The sequence below is a fragment of the Macaca thibetana genome, chromosome 1 (assembly GCF_024542745.1).
Source record: "Macaca thibetana thibetana isolate TM-01 chromosome 1, ASM2454274v1, whole genome shotgun sequence".
NCBI lineage: Eukaryota > Metazoa > Chordata > Mammalia > Primates > Cercopithecidae > Macaca > Macaca thibetana.
In genome coordinates, this window is record NC_065578.1 from 158,798,711 (window position 1) to 158,813,268 (window position 14,558).

The 14,558-nt window shown below is 47.9% G+C and overlaps 1 protein-coding gene across 20 annotated transcripts in view; it reads left to right on the forward strand.

Moving 5' to 3' along the window:
* PLEKHA6 (pleckstrin homology domain containing A6) overlaps positions 1–14,558 on the forward strand; it is a 156,703-nt gene that overhangs the window by 52,336 nt on the left and 89,809 nt on the right. The window contains exon 1 of one of the 20 annotated variants that reach the window (XM_050762495.1): positions 8,487–10,350. The exons of the other annotated variants lie outside the window; for them this stretch is intronic. The gene's annotated coding sequence lies outside the window, so the exon portion shown is untranslated. Of the gene's footprint in view, positions 1–8,486; positions 10,351–14,558 lie in introns of those variants that run through there. 20 annotated transcript variants of the gene reach the window in all.

The following is a 14,558-nucleotide window of genomic DNA, read 5'->3' on the forward strand; positions in this document are numbered from 1 at the left end:
TATCCCTCCCAGATAAGACTTTTTCAGAGAAACTCAACCTCAGAGAAAACTGTTTCTAAGTTCTCTTCATTTGGTTCCTTTCCTTGTCTTATTGATGGTGAGACATTTCTGTCTCAGCATGAGCTGCCTCTCTAATGGGGACCGCAAAGTAGCCAGAGCTGGAGTTTCCTATTGCCCAGTCCTGCCCTTCGTATCCTATCCCATAAAGGGCTTATTCATTGAGGCCCCTTTCTTTATCCTATTTATAAATCTTTTCAGCATGTCTTTGTCCCCAGTGACAAACCCTATTCTATCTTCTACTTCAGCCTTTGAGATACTAAAAATTTCCTTCCATCTTCAAAATCCCTTCACAATCCATAGCCCTGACTCTTACCAGGGATGCCTGGCAATCAAAGTCAGAGCAAAGAACTGCCCTTTGCAGGACTGGCCCACGGGTCACAGCAGGATTCTGGGATGTGGGCCCCAAAGAGGGCTCCTGAAGTCCTCCTGTGGCTGAAACACATCCCTACCGGCTGCACTTTTATTGTACCTCATTGTCTCTAGGAGTGACTCATGCAGACTCAGGTAGAACCCTGGGGCCCAGGACAGAAGTGTTACTTCAGGTCTCACTCAGCACTCATTCAGCATGCTTGTAATTAGAATTGAGTGATCTCATGGATGAACTGTACTGGGCTAACTTGAAGAGCACAGCTCTGGAATCAGTCTGCCCAGGTTCTTTCCAAGTCCTGCCACTCCATCCTCAGGCAGGATATTTAACCTGATTTTGTCTCAGGTTCCTCATCCTAAAAGAGAGGTCAGAACAATAACCATCTCAAAAGGCTGTTGTGAAGATCAGATGAGTTGCATTTAGAATTATTCCTCACACAAGTATGCACTCAATAAATAGCTATTATTTTAATACTAGGTAGCTTACACCCTCTGCCATTTACCTCTCTAGTAAGCTGTTTATTCATTTGACAAATACATACTGAGCACCTATTATGCACCAGGAATACAAGCACAACCTTGTTGAAACTTTCCAGTTACACAAGCAGTTTATAATGCTCTCTAATTTCACATTAGCTTTCTTTCTTCCGAAATGTCCATTTGGCTGTGACAGCAGTTGAGAAGTCATCACTTTGGTCACATCTAGCTCTCAGTGATCCTGGTCTGCATGTTGTGGGGCAAAGGCTACTTGCCTTGGGAGTCAGAGGACCTGAATTTCTATTGATGATTCAGCTGGTAACCAGCTGGAAGCTATTGGACAGGTCGCTTCATCTTTTCTGAGCCTCAGTGTCTCCATCCTACCTTGAGGGGTGCTGTGGAGATAAGATGAGATAACGATGCAAAAGACCTATTAAATGTCAGGTGCTAGGATGGAGCAAAGAGAAGACAGTCCTTGGGAGACTGGCCCATCTAAGTGCAGAGGCGGGCCTCCCCCAGGCAAGGCTCTGAAGATAATTAACATGAGTGCAAGCTCCCGGAGGGCACTGAGTGTCAGGGCCCAGCATGGTGCGCTGTGGCACATAGTAGATACACAGTTAATGCCTGCCACATAGCTGTAGACCCTTAGCAAATGTTTGTCAAGTGAATAAATGTGACATAAAGGGCTCCAACCAATGTAAAAGCGGGGAAGGCATTAAGTTCCAAGGAAATTCAAAGCAAAGGGAATTTTCCTCAGGTTTGGGCATGGTCTTTCAGGGAGGGTTTCCTGGGAGAGATGATTTAGATTTAGAATGGGAAGACCTTGCATCCATAGAATGACACTCCATGGGACAGGAAGGGAATTTGCAAAATACATAGGGCCAGTTAGCTTGATTGGGGTGGGAAGAGCAGTCCCCAGAATAAAAGGAGTAGGATAGGAGTTTACATGCTCAGTAGCCACAACTGGGATTTGAGAGAGTAAATGCTTGGTTGGGGGAATGTGGAGGAGCATGTGTGAGGAGTGTGATTCTGGTTGGTAGGGAGTAGACCACAGGAGGCCCATTATCTGCTGCCTGCCCATTAGGGAAAGAATCCCACTGGCTGATAGCTCTGGATAATAGTGACAGTGGTTGAAGCTGTGGAGGCCTGGGACTGCCTGAGACCACCTGCTAAGCAGCCAGCTTCTATCGTCCACTAACTGCACTTTGAAGGTGGCGAAAGCTGGATGGCACCAGTTTGCTGTGTGACCCCACTGGCTTCCCAAGTCATGCCAGGGAGCTGGTGTGGCTCATTACGAGTCCTGGGAACTTCTGTTGTGGTGGAAAGCAAGGGCACAGAGAACTTCCAGAAGGATGCCAGGGCAGCTAGGACTAAAGTCATCCAGTTTACAGCCTTGAGGTGAATCGATCATCATTTCCTTCCTTTAAACAAGAAGTCTGGGCACAAATAGGCACTCATTGTTAGTGTGTTAAATTGGACAGCATGAGACTAAAGGGGTGTGTGTAGGGTGCGGGTTCAGACGGACCTGAGGGCCTGTGCAAGCTCTGCTGACTGCTGTGTGACATTAAGAAAGCTTCCTAACCTCTCTGGGCGCCACTTTTCTCATATATGAAGTCAGAGTAACAAAGCCTTTTGCCAGAGAGTTAATTTGAGGACTAGCTAAAGTATAGAGAACAGTGGCTACATAGCACATGATAAACTGCTCCACAAGTGGTGGTGGTTTATGTTTTTAGTTTATTCTCAATATTTTTTAGTCTCCTGCTAAGGGAGAGAAGGCAGAGCATGCCCTGCCAGAGCCCCAGGGGCAGCTCCTGGGCCTGCCTTTCCTGATTCAGCAGTAGGCTGGGCCCACTCGGGCCTGCACTGCCTTAAGCACTGGGCCAGCAGACTGTGAGCCTGCCCTTTTCTCCTTTGTATTCTGGCAGACACACAGCAGACATTTATTAAATGCTTATTGAATGAAAGATGCATTTGACATGGTCCTTGTCCTTTCAGTTTCACAGTCTAGCAGCGGAGACACACATGTAAACAAAGGATGAAGAAAAGTAAGATTGGATGCATAGAGTGGTTTGCAAACACAGAGGGAGGAAGACTGCCTGGGTGGAAGTAAGAAGTGGTTGTAGGGTCAGGTTAGGTTGAAACTTAAAGTATGGGAAGGGTAGGCTGGAAGGTTTGAGGTTCCAGCAGAAGAAACAGCATGCACAGAGGCTGAGATGCAGGAGGAAGCACGGGCACCGGAACTAGATTAGCAGAGTCAGAGGCTGTAGCACAGAGCGCACTGCAGCGGGGCAGTATGGGAGGCTGGAAGGTGGGCCAGCTTGTGAAAAGCCTTGACAGCCCTATGCAGGAGGCTGAACTTAATCCTTTACAAGTTATAAGCAAACATGGGGCACAATCAATTTGCTTCCTTTCCTCTCCTTGCTCCCATCCTTATGGTCATGTGCAGATCCTCAGGATTCTGAGGATCAGAGAGGCTTGTGACCTGCCTGAGGGTGCACAGCATATTAGCTGTGAGGTCAGAATGAGAGTTCAGCCCCTCTGGCTTCCCCTGAGCGGTGCTTTATGTAGTGGACTGTCCTGATGATGTTGCTTGACTCCCTCTACCATCCTTGTGGGCAGCCATGGCCTCTGGGTAACCCTACTCCATATTCTGACCCGAAACAACAGCTTTGTCCATTTAAAGGGTCTACTGTGATTGAGCCCGGACCTCCCCCTTCACCATCCTCCCCCTTCTTTGGCACAAAGGAGAAGCTACAAGATCCCTTGGAAATAGCCTCCTGCTTCATTTCCAGGTGCTGGGCTGCCTGGCACGCACCAGACTTGGCTTGAGAACATGTTTTTCAAAAGAGATCAGGGAGGCTTTGCCGAATGTAATGGAATTATTCTGAGTTTTTTGGGGGAAGGCGAAGAACCCCTCTGCCCACTCCCCATTGTACACACACATACTCTAGAGATGAGCTCCAAGAGTGCCGCAGGCCAGCTCAGTGTGCCGTGCATACAAGAGGTCTCCACAGAGCACGTGGAGGGAGCAGTTGACGTATGAGCAATAGCCATGTGGGGAGAGATAGGGGTCCCAGCACTTTCCAGAAAAGAAGGAGGAGCTGTGGGGCCCTAGAGGGGCTCCGTATAAACAGGACTGACCAGAAAGTTTCCCTATTTCTTTGCCCCAGGGAAATTCCAGAGAGAAGCCAAGTTGCTAAGTTATGGTTTCTAGTTGTTTCCCTGCGTCATGCAGGCACCAAGCCTGCTCAGAGCCCCTTCCTATAGAAGCCACTGCTCCCTCCCACCCTCAGTCTCCTGGGGAACTGAGCCGTGGGTATGGTGAATCCAGATGGAGGGCATGGCTCCTTCCTCAGGGCACTGCTGGCACCAGCTCCCCACCTGAGAAGCACCCCCCATGCTCACCCCTCCCTCAGGGGTTGGGAGTCAAGTGGAGGGGTCTACCCAGTGTACATTGCATGCCGCCATCCTCCTAAATCCGCTTCCATCACCCAAGACAGCACCGAGCCTCCATTAAATGGGTGGGCATGGAGGCATGAAGGGGTGGTGGAGCACAGCACTCCCCCAGGGAAGAGGCAGCTGGTTCTTTGTTCCCTTCTTTGTGGTGGTAAAGGAGAGAATAAGGAGGATGGGGCAGCAGTGTCTGAAGTCCTGTGGCTTCCTGGCCCCTTGGTGGCTGAAAGGCCACTCTGCTACTAGTGCTCTCTAGTTACATCCCGGGGGGACTCTAGGAAGACAGCCTGTTCCACTCATCCCTGTTAGAATTAGACCCGCAGAGGGTGGTGTACCAGGATTCAGTTGCACTGGCTTGAGATGACCATGAGCTCCTGGTATCCACGCACCCACTCTTCCTCCCTCCCTCCTCATCCCCACCCACCCTACCTCTTTCTCCCTTGTCTCTTTCCTCCCTCTGTATGTCTCCCTTCTGTCCTCCCTTTCCTCCCTTTCTTCCCCAAATATTTATTGAGAAATGTTTATATGTCAGATACCAGGAATGCAAAGATGAGTAAGACACGGCCACTGCCCTCAAGGAACTCAGAGTGCTGTGGGGGAGACAGACATGTAAACAAATGACTGCAATGCAGGACAACAGGCGTGACTCAGAAATACCTGCGTCTGACTTACAGACAAAGTGCACAGGAGGGAGGGACCACTCCTGTTGGGTGGGGACAGGGGACTAGAAGTGCCTACTAGCTCTAAAAGAAGCCCACCTTACTGGGACCCTCCCTCGCTTACGTTCACACAGTGTGACAATGGGTAAGTCTCTTAATGTCTCTTGATCTCCATTTCCTCAGTTATTAAAAAAATAATGTATGTTTGGGGCTTACCACAGAATGGAAAGATATGAAACATCTTGAGTTGTGCCCAGTATGAGGAGATAGTTAGCCAGCTCTCATTTGTAAGGACAGCGATTGGGACACGGAATTTTGGAGGAAACAGTCTGTAAGACTGACAGCCTGCTCCTCCTCCTGCTCCCGGTGTTATGAAATGTTGCATAGCACAGGAAAGGACTGTGGGCGCCTCACGGGGGAAAGGAGAGTGATTCCACAGTTACAGCCCACTCTTGTCTTCTTTCTCCTCTTTCCTTCCCACCGGAAGTATCTACTGGGTTGATGTGGCACAGGGTCAGTTCTAGAGATGAACCGAGTACCTTGTTTTCGGGTGACTTTGCATGGTTATCAAGATGGGAAGGAAGCAAGGGCAGATTGAGAAAGCTAGGGACCACAGGAACTTGGAGATGGAGATTACCTGATTTTCTGTTCTCGCATTTACCGGACCAGAAACCTTCCGTCTCTGCACTGCAGGCTCACTCATAGAGTGGCCTCTGGCAAGTCAGAGAATCTTCCCCTCCTAACACCTCTGGACCATGGAGAAAATGAAATGAGACATGCTCAGAAAGAACCCGAGTCTTCCAGAATAAAAGGTGTGGGAGAGATGTAATGTCATCTGGTCAGCTTTCTACTGTTCAAATTAAACAAGTACTTAATGCATTATATGGTTATGAGCCCTGTTAACCGAGTTTATTATCACCAGCTATTGTAGTAGAAAGCTCTGGACTTTATAGTGGGACCCTGGAGTTATTGCTTCCTGAGTTCAAAGCACTTGAACATTAACTTGCTTGGATTTGAGGCGAGTGCCTATGAGGACACCCTTATGAAGCCACCCCTCTCTCAGACAAGGTCAGCTCCTCAGTGGCCAAAACCTCTGAGGGCCAGCCTTCCCCTGCTGTGCAAGAAGTTGGCTGCAAAGTGAAACAGACGCTGTAGTTCAGTGGTTCCAAGTCCAGACTTGGGAGGCAGAGTTCAAATCCAGGCCCTGCTACTTCCTAGCTGTGTGGCAACTTAACCTCTCTGTGGTTCAGTTTCCTCACTTGTACAGCAGGGGTAATAATAGTACCTACCCCACTGAATTTCATGCGGAGTAAATGAGTCAGTTTGAAGCACTTGGTCCTGTGCTCTCAGATCCTCTACACGCTCTGTCCAGCCACTGCTCCTCCAGTCACCTCTGTCTCCTTCTCTAAAGCCAGGGCAGACACCTGTGGAATCTCCCGAGCCCTGGGAATTGGGCTCCAAGAACAGATTGTCTTTGGAGAGACACTTCTTAGCTTCTCCCACATAGTGACTTTCAGTTTTTTCTCTACCCTACAGAAGAATATTTACCTTGTAAGCAAAGATACTCATGCACGCACATGTACACACACTTGCACTCCTGTGTGTATAAGCGTATGAAATAACACTTTTATATAGCACTTGTGTAAAGTACTTTTCCAAATGCTCCATGAATATCAATTATTACAGTCCTCACAACAACGATATGAGGTGGATACTGTTATCGTCCTCATTTTAAAATGAAGAAATGGAAGCATAGAAAGATTAAGTGGCTGAGCCAGGATTCTTATATTGTGTGTGTGTTTTAACAAAAGTGTCCCAAAATAATACTTATTCTTACCAAGTGCAGTATACGCTATGTTCTGTTCTGTTCCATTCAATTATTAAAAATGCATTTCTCCCATGTGCCAATTTGGATTATGTTTACTACTCTGAATTCCCAACTCACTGATGATTCCAAAGCCACAGTTTGAAGGACACTGTCTGTAAGACGGGGTAGTTAGAGGAAAACTTCTGAGGAGAAAGAAATGGCAGACTTCCTCCATGTGGCCTGTGTTCAAAGGTGGGTGGGGATCTAGCCGGGAGTGTTGGTGGAGCTCTGAGATGGATGAGAAGGTGCCTCCTGTTCCCAGATGTGAGGTTCTAAAGAAAATAGGCCTAGACCCTCAGCGCTGGCTGAGGAGGTGAAGGCTACAGGTGGGGCCGGGCTTGCGTTCCTGGTTGGGCAGATTCTACTGATAAACTCTCAGAAGAGGCCTAGCTGCTGGAACAACATCACTGATTGTTATCTTATCTCTTCCCAGACTCAAATCAGGAAAGACCTTCCAAGCTGGAGCCCCTGCCTGGAGCTAGGACCCAGGGCTGCTTGCTGTCCCTGAGGGCCTCTGTAGGCCTGGATTGGTATTCTATCAGCAGTACCCTATGCTTAACTTTTTGGTTTAACTTTTTGAGCATTTTTATATTTACCAAGTTATTTTATGCTCAAAAGAGCTGAATTTGGTGAGCATAGGTTCCATTCCATTCTACAGGTGGGGAAAAGAGGCCGAGAGATGCTCAGTGATTTGGTCCAGGCTGGAGGAGACTGGAAGGCACCTCCAGACGTCCAGTTCTGGTCATTTCAGCTACAGATGGCGCGGTAGATTATGTGATTAGCCTTGGAGACGTTTAAGGAGTGGATACGAAGAGGCCGCTTTATCTGTCTGGGGTTCATCTTCTGGCTCCTCTGTTCTTCAGCCCTAGTTCCCGCTGGTAAAACACCAGTAGGGTGATTGAGTCCCACCCTGGGATATCCTAACACAGATGCCAAAGGAAAGAGGAATGAGCTGACATCTTTATTGATTTCCCTAGTGGGGAATGGGTTCAAATGGGTAAGTTTGATACCTGTATTGAGCTCTTCAGTAGGGAATGGGCTTAAATTCCAGTTGGCCAGATAAAAGTTAAATCAAAGACTGGGAGACCAGAAAAGATGGAAACTGAGGGAAACTGTGACCTTTTAGAAGGACCTCCATCTCTCTGGAATGAGTTAGCCAAGTCACTGTGCCAATGAGTGGGGAGGCAGGGCACGCTCAGCTTCGGAGGCTCTGCCAGCTCTGGGTGGTGCTGAGTGAACCCTACCCCCACATATCCTGCAAAGGCACTGGGAACAAGGGGTTGGGTACCCCTGGACTCACCCATTGAAAGCATTTCTCCCATGTCCCTATTCTGAGCAGCCTGCAGCTGTCTTCCCCGGCAGCTGTCTCCCTGAGCCTACTTGGGTTTCTTGTGGGCACAGAGAGTGCTCTCACACCCACTCTCCACATCCTGTATCAAGAAAGTCAGGTTCTTACCCAACCAGGGCCTCTCCTCCCCTTGTCAGTGCCGGTGTTTCTTTTAATAGTTTAAAAAGTTAGAAAAATATTTTTCAGAGCTTTAGTTGCTCCTGAAGAATTCTAGCTTCCTCCCACTGGGAGTGAGCCTTCAAACATCATTTATCCATTGATCAATGAGAAAATATTTATTGAGCTGGAGCCACTTCATGCATTGCATTACATGCATCGCGGGACTCCACAGTCTGGCCCCGAATACCTGTCCAGCTTCATTTAGTTATGAGGAATAAGCAAGCTCATAAATAGGAAGCATTCCCACAGTGTCCATAGTAAACACACAGTAAACGTTTATAGAATTGTTGTTACTTCCCAACACGAACCTTGACCTAGTCCAGGGACCCCAGTAATCTCCCGTCTCCTTCCTGTGACTTCCTCTAAAACACCTGGCCTTGTCCTCTCATGCTGCAGCCTCCCCTGGGCACCTCCCCGGCTCCTCACTCACACTGCCCTCATCCCAGGCTGCCTCTGATCGAGGATGGTTTTGTTGGTTTGCTTTTATCTGTATCCACTCTCTAGATTAGGGTTTCCTTGAAGGTGGGGACCATATCTCGGCTCAGTCTCTAGCACTGTCATGCTCAGGACATTTCTAGGGAATGACTGGCTAACATATGCCTACAACTTCACGGCAGAGGGGGTTTTCTGTGGGCTGAGGGTGTTTAACTGGGGCCTTCTGAAAGAGGTGGCATTTGAGCTCAGCCTTAACATGGTGTCCACCTGCCTTCCCCTGGGAGATTTGGATTTAACAGGCATCTGGGGGAGAGGGAAGGGGAATGACACCGCCAGAGCAGGAATGCCTAAGGCCTTTCGGGGAAATATTGCAAAGTTCAGTCAGGTTGAACTAGAAAACTTACACATGGAGCCATAGAATATGACATTTGAAAGATGAGTGGGGACGTGCTGCAGTGGGCCTTGGATGCAAAGCCGTGGAGGTGGACTCTTATGTAGCAGGCAGGGGAGGGATGACCACTGAGGATTTCTGAGCAGGAGAGTCACATGATGAAACAGGCATTGAGCCATAGCCAGTGGAGGGGAAATTGGCTTTAATTTTAAAGGCCCAGGGCAGAGTCCTAAATGTCCTCTTATCACCCATTTCAAATGATTCTTAGTATCTAACCTAAATCATTCCTGCCGTAATCAAAGTCCAGTTTGTCTCACAGGAATTGGAAAACAGCTGGACAGGGCTGTCATTCTCCCATTTCTTCCAGAAAGAACACACATATCTTGGTGTGGTGCAAGAGTGTGTGCCAGGGTTCCGAGCCAAGCTGGCAGAGCTCTGGGGCACGTGAGAGCACTGAGGCCTGCATTGATACCTCTAGGGGTTGGGTTTGGGGGTCATTGAAGCCCCTGTGGAATTAGAAGACCTGGATCTGTCCCTGAGGTATTCCCTCCTCCCCAATACCAGCATACATGCTGTCCCCGTGCAAAGCTTGGGAGCATCCATACCAGCATTTCTACTGCCCCTGCGCCATTGTGGGGGTAAGAGATGAAGTGGATAAAAGTCTCTGAGGCAGGGAGATAAGGGCCTAGAAGAAAGACAAGCTTGACTCAAGGAAAGGCACAGGAGAAGAAGTTAAGGAGGGTTCTGCTATTTCTTGCCCCAGCTTGGTTGGGGTACCCATCTGACATCTGAGAGTGAGGTTGGCCAGCAGCTACAGAGGCAGCAGGTGTCTGTCTATTCCCCTCCAGTCTCCTTGGTTAGATCATCCCCGGGCCAGGGGGAGGGGTGGCCAGTTAGGATCAGTCTTGTCCTTCCAGGATCCTTCTCTGCATTCGCTGTTGGCCCAGTCACTCAATTATCATCTGCAGAAATATTGGATGAAATTCCAGAGACTTCAGTCTCAAAGAAGAAACCGTTTCTAGAACAGGGAATTTATTTATCTCCCCAGGCTCACAGGGGAAGTGGAACATTCCATTTGAAGGGTGAAACAGGAACAGGTGAGCTATAGTGCGGACAACAGGACTCCGAGACACAGGTGAGAGGAGTGGCTGAACCACTCACACTGCCCACCTCTGCCTCTGGCATCTTCTCATCAATCTGAGGGCACCTTGCTTCCTGTGCCCTGATCTCAAAATACTAGGATAGCAGGATATGGCTCTGGGACCCCTAAAGAAGACAGGTAAGAGGACATCCCTCAGACCCTGTCCCTCCCCATCTGGGGACCCTCACTTTCCCACCCACCAGTGCTGCTGTGTCCCACAATTCTGAGGGCACCACTCACATTGTGCTATATGGGAATAGTACCCCCTGGGGTTGTGCAGAGGCCAGGAAGTCTGTGCCAGCAGATAAGTAGGAGGACAGAATCAGACACTTTTCTGTGTTCTAGGCAAACAATAGAGACCTTTCCAGGAAGCTCGGGGGAGGGTGCTGCCTGTAAGAGGATCCCCGGGTGGATGCTCTGTGGGGTGGCTTGAACGGGTTTCTGCATTTACTGCTGCTTGCTTAATTAGACACCTACATGGTGCTCTCTGCTAATGACCATGTCTCCCAGGGAGATGACAGATAGAAAGGTGGGTAGCTGCAGAATGTCAGGTGAAAATCTCAAGGACAGCAACCTAAGGATGGGGGCACGGAGGTGGAGCATCATATGATTTCCTTGGGATAAAATGGGATATAGACTGTCAAAAAGAGTATTTTCTCATCAGGGACTGAGAAGAGAAGCAGTAGCCTCAAGGTCGGATTCTTTCTTCAATAGTAACATCTTATGTGAGCTCTGAACTCCTGGCTGTGGTTTGTGCTCTTGAGAAATGGAGAAGTCATCCCTATTTTTAGGGAGCCACCGAGGCCAGATGAACCCAGGAATGTGCATGTTTCTGGAGGCAGGCATCCTGGAGTGCAGGACAACCGGGTGTTTTTCCAGAACCCTGTAAGTTAGGTTGAAAAGATGAGCCATGTGGGGAGGCCTGACTATTCTGTGGAGTGCGTCACTAAGATGGTGAACTCCAACTGGACAGATTAGTCAGGAACCATCCTGGGATTTGGAGCTGAGCTTTGGAAATGGGCTAAGGGCTGGGCACAGTGGCTCCCACTTGTAATTCCAGTGCTTTGAGAAGCTGAGGTGGGAGGAACACTTGAGGCCAGGAGTTCAAGACTGGCCTGGGCAACATAAGGAAGGAAAGAAGGAAGGGAGGGAGGGAGGGAAAAGAAAAAAAGGAAAGAAGGGAGAGAGAGAGAGAGAGAGAGACAGAAAGAAAGAAAGAAAGAAAGAAAGAAAGAAAGAAAGAAAGAAAGAAAGAAAGAAAGAAAGAAAGAAAGAGGGCTAAGGGTCTTGATGCAAACGCTTCAGAGCTTCTCAGAGAGTGCACTAGAGGCAAACTGATTTCTACTGATGACTCGGGAAGTGGCTGCATTTTGGCGTTTGTGATTCTTCTGTGCCCGTCCCTAGTACACTCTAGCCCATCTTTGTAGAACTGGGATTGTTGGGATATGGGTAAAGAGGTCCTGTGGTCCTCTCCTGGGTGAGCCAGCCAAATATTTACCAAAAGCAGAGCTGCCGAGAAAAGGTGCCAGGACCCAGGTAAACGTTGTGTTTGTGCTGCCCAAACAATGCCACGCTTCATGGGGTCCTGAGCACCCCAGCCCCGTAGTAAGGCCTGGAGCCAGACCCAAGCAAGGGCAGGTTGTGGGAAAGCACAGGACTGTGTGCCACTTGTGGGCCAGAAAGGTGCCACTCAGCCGTTGAGTGTTTCTGGGATGCTTTGAATGGTTTTGCTCTTGGTTCTTCCATCCCAGGAAGGCCTGACCACCTCCAGAGGGTGGAATCTGGACAGGGACAGTAGGATTGCTGTGTCCTGTTCATCACTCCCATGCTTCTGATGGAAATTATGGAAATAAGCATGTCTGCACATTTCAGGGACAGAGTGAGGTTGGCAGAGATGGTCGACTGTCATGGAAGTCTTGGACTGTAGGGAAAAGACTGAGTTTTGAAGCTGAGCAGACCTAACTGAATTTTGGCTGTGTCACTGACTAGCTGTTTGATGCTGGGCAAGTTAGCTAACTCTTCTAACCGTGAGTTTTCCTGTGCTGTAAAATGGGAATACCACCTTCCACCTCCAGAGTTTCTGTGGGAATTCAATGAGACGATATGTATAAAGCATCTATCTGGCACTGGCTCAAGCATTAGGCATTAGCATTTTGTCATGTAGCACCAACTTAATGCCTGCAGTAGGAAGGGTAAGAAATGGGCTGAGACCAGAGGAAACACTTTTGCATGAGGGATTCAGTTTAGATCTTAGGATGCATTTTCTGAGTTTAAGGATTTTAGGTCCTGCATGGCCATGGATAATTGTGAAGTTTCCTCCTCTAAAGAAATAAAATGATTCCCTTTAGAGCATAACCTTATGGCTTTCATGTTGGAAAGTAGGAAAAGGAATTATATTCAATTTCATTCAATAAACATTTTTGAGCAAAGGTACTTTCAGTTCCAAAAAGTTGATGATTTTGTGTGTTTAAAAACCCTTTGAACATCTTGGAAGGAAGAAATATTTGAAAACTGTATTGTATTTGGCAGTTATCATTAGTTTTTTTGTTACACACTCAAGAAGCCCTAATCTGCTTAGTTCTGGAACTAGAAACAATGAGTAGAAGCAGAAGAACTCTTTTTTTTTTTTTTTTGAGACAGAGTTTCGCTCTTCTTGCCCAGGCTGGAGTGCAATGGCATGATCTTGGCTCACCACAACCTCTGCCTCCCACGTTCAAGAGATTCTCCTGCCTCAGCCTCCCAAGTAGCTGGGATTACAGGCATGTGCCACCGCCTCTGGCTAATTTTGTATTTTTAGTAGAGACGGGGTTTCTCCATGTTGGTCAGGCTGGTCTCAAACTCCCAACCTCAGGTGATCTGCCTGCCTCAGCCTCCCAAAGTACTAGTATTACAGGTGTGAGCCACCGCGCCTGGCCGAAACAGAAGAACTTTCTAATAGCACTCTTCAACAATGGAGTAGGCTACCTTCCAAAGTAGTGAGTGTGCTGTCTCTGCAGGAGTTCAAGCGGCCTGTGGATAATCATCTTTCATAGTGGTTGCAGAGGCCTTTTCCTGCACCAGGTGGGAGGGCAGATTGCTTAATGCTCAGATCCCTCCAAAATGTGGGAGGCTCTCATTCTGGGATCACCAAAATCTCCCAGCTGAGGATAAGGGGTTTCCCTAACTCTATGCTAATGCACTAGAGATTGGAATTAGGGCAAGTTCCTCCCCGCACCCGCACCATCACCGGAGGCATTCTTCCTGACTTCCTTCTCCAAAGCAGAGCCTCTTTTCTCTCCCTAAATGTCCTTTACTACGATTTTTTTCCCCAAATCCTTTGAGCTTTTGTGTACTCTTTCCCTGCTGCATGTCTCAGAACCAGCTTTTATTGTAGGTGAATCTTTGTTCTCTGTTCCTAATCATTTCTAGCAGGATGAGAGATTGGCAATCAAGCAACTATTTATTACATTCCTACTATGTACAAGGCACTGGTATAGGAGCCGAGAGGGAAGGCAAGGAATTGCAATAAATAGTCCAATCCTTAAAGAACTTCAGTCTCTCTTTTGGAAAGATTTTTTTGGAGTAAAAAGTCAGTTGAAGATCAAGGTTGTATGTAAATGACAGTTGAGTGGTAAAGACAGTAGTAGGAATGGGGGAAGGGGAGGGAGTAAGAGATGGCCAGTAGTAGGCTGAGGCACTTTGGTGAACTGGGCTAGTGGATTTCAGATCTGACTGCTGTTGGGATGAGAGACTGAAATAGGAGAGTCAAAGTTGACCTGGCAGTTATAAGCCCGCTTAACCAGGAGAGTTAACGTTGACATTGATAGAAGTAAGCGTGAACTTAGATGGGGAGCCCATTCATAATTGATTTTTTTTTAACCATGCATGCACAGTAGTCAAACAATACAGAAAAGTATTCAGTGAAAGTCTCTCTCTTGATCCATCTCCGATCTACGCCCAGTTCCCTCCTTGGAGATGATCACTGTTACCAGTGTCTGCTACATCCTTCCTGAGAGGCTGTAAGCCAGGGGTCAGCCAACTGTGACCCATGGGCCAAATCCAGCCCACTAGCTAATTTGGCATGACCCTTAAGCTAAGAATCGTGTTTATATTTGGTGCTGGAAAAAAAATCAAAAGGATAATGATGTTTTGTGACACATGAAATTCAAATTTTACTGTCCACAAGTAGAGTTTTATTGAAACACAGCCACACTCATTCATCT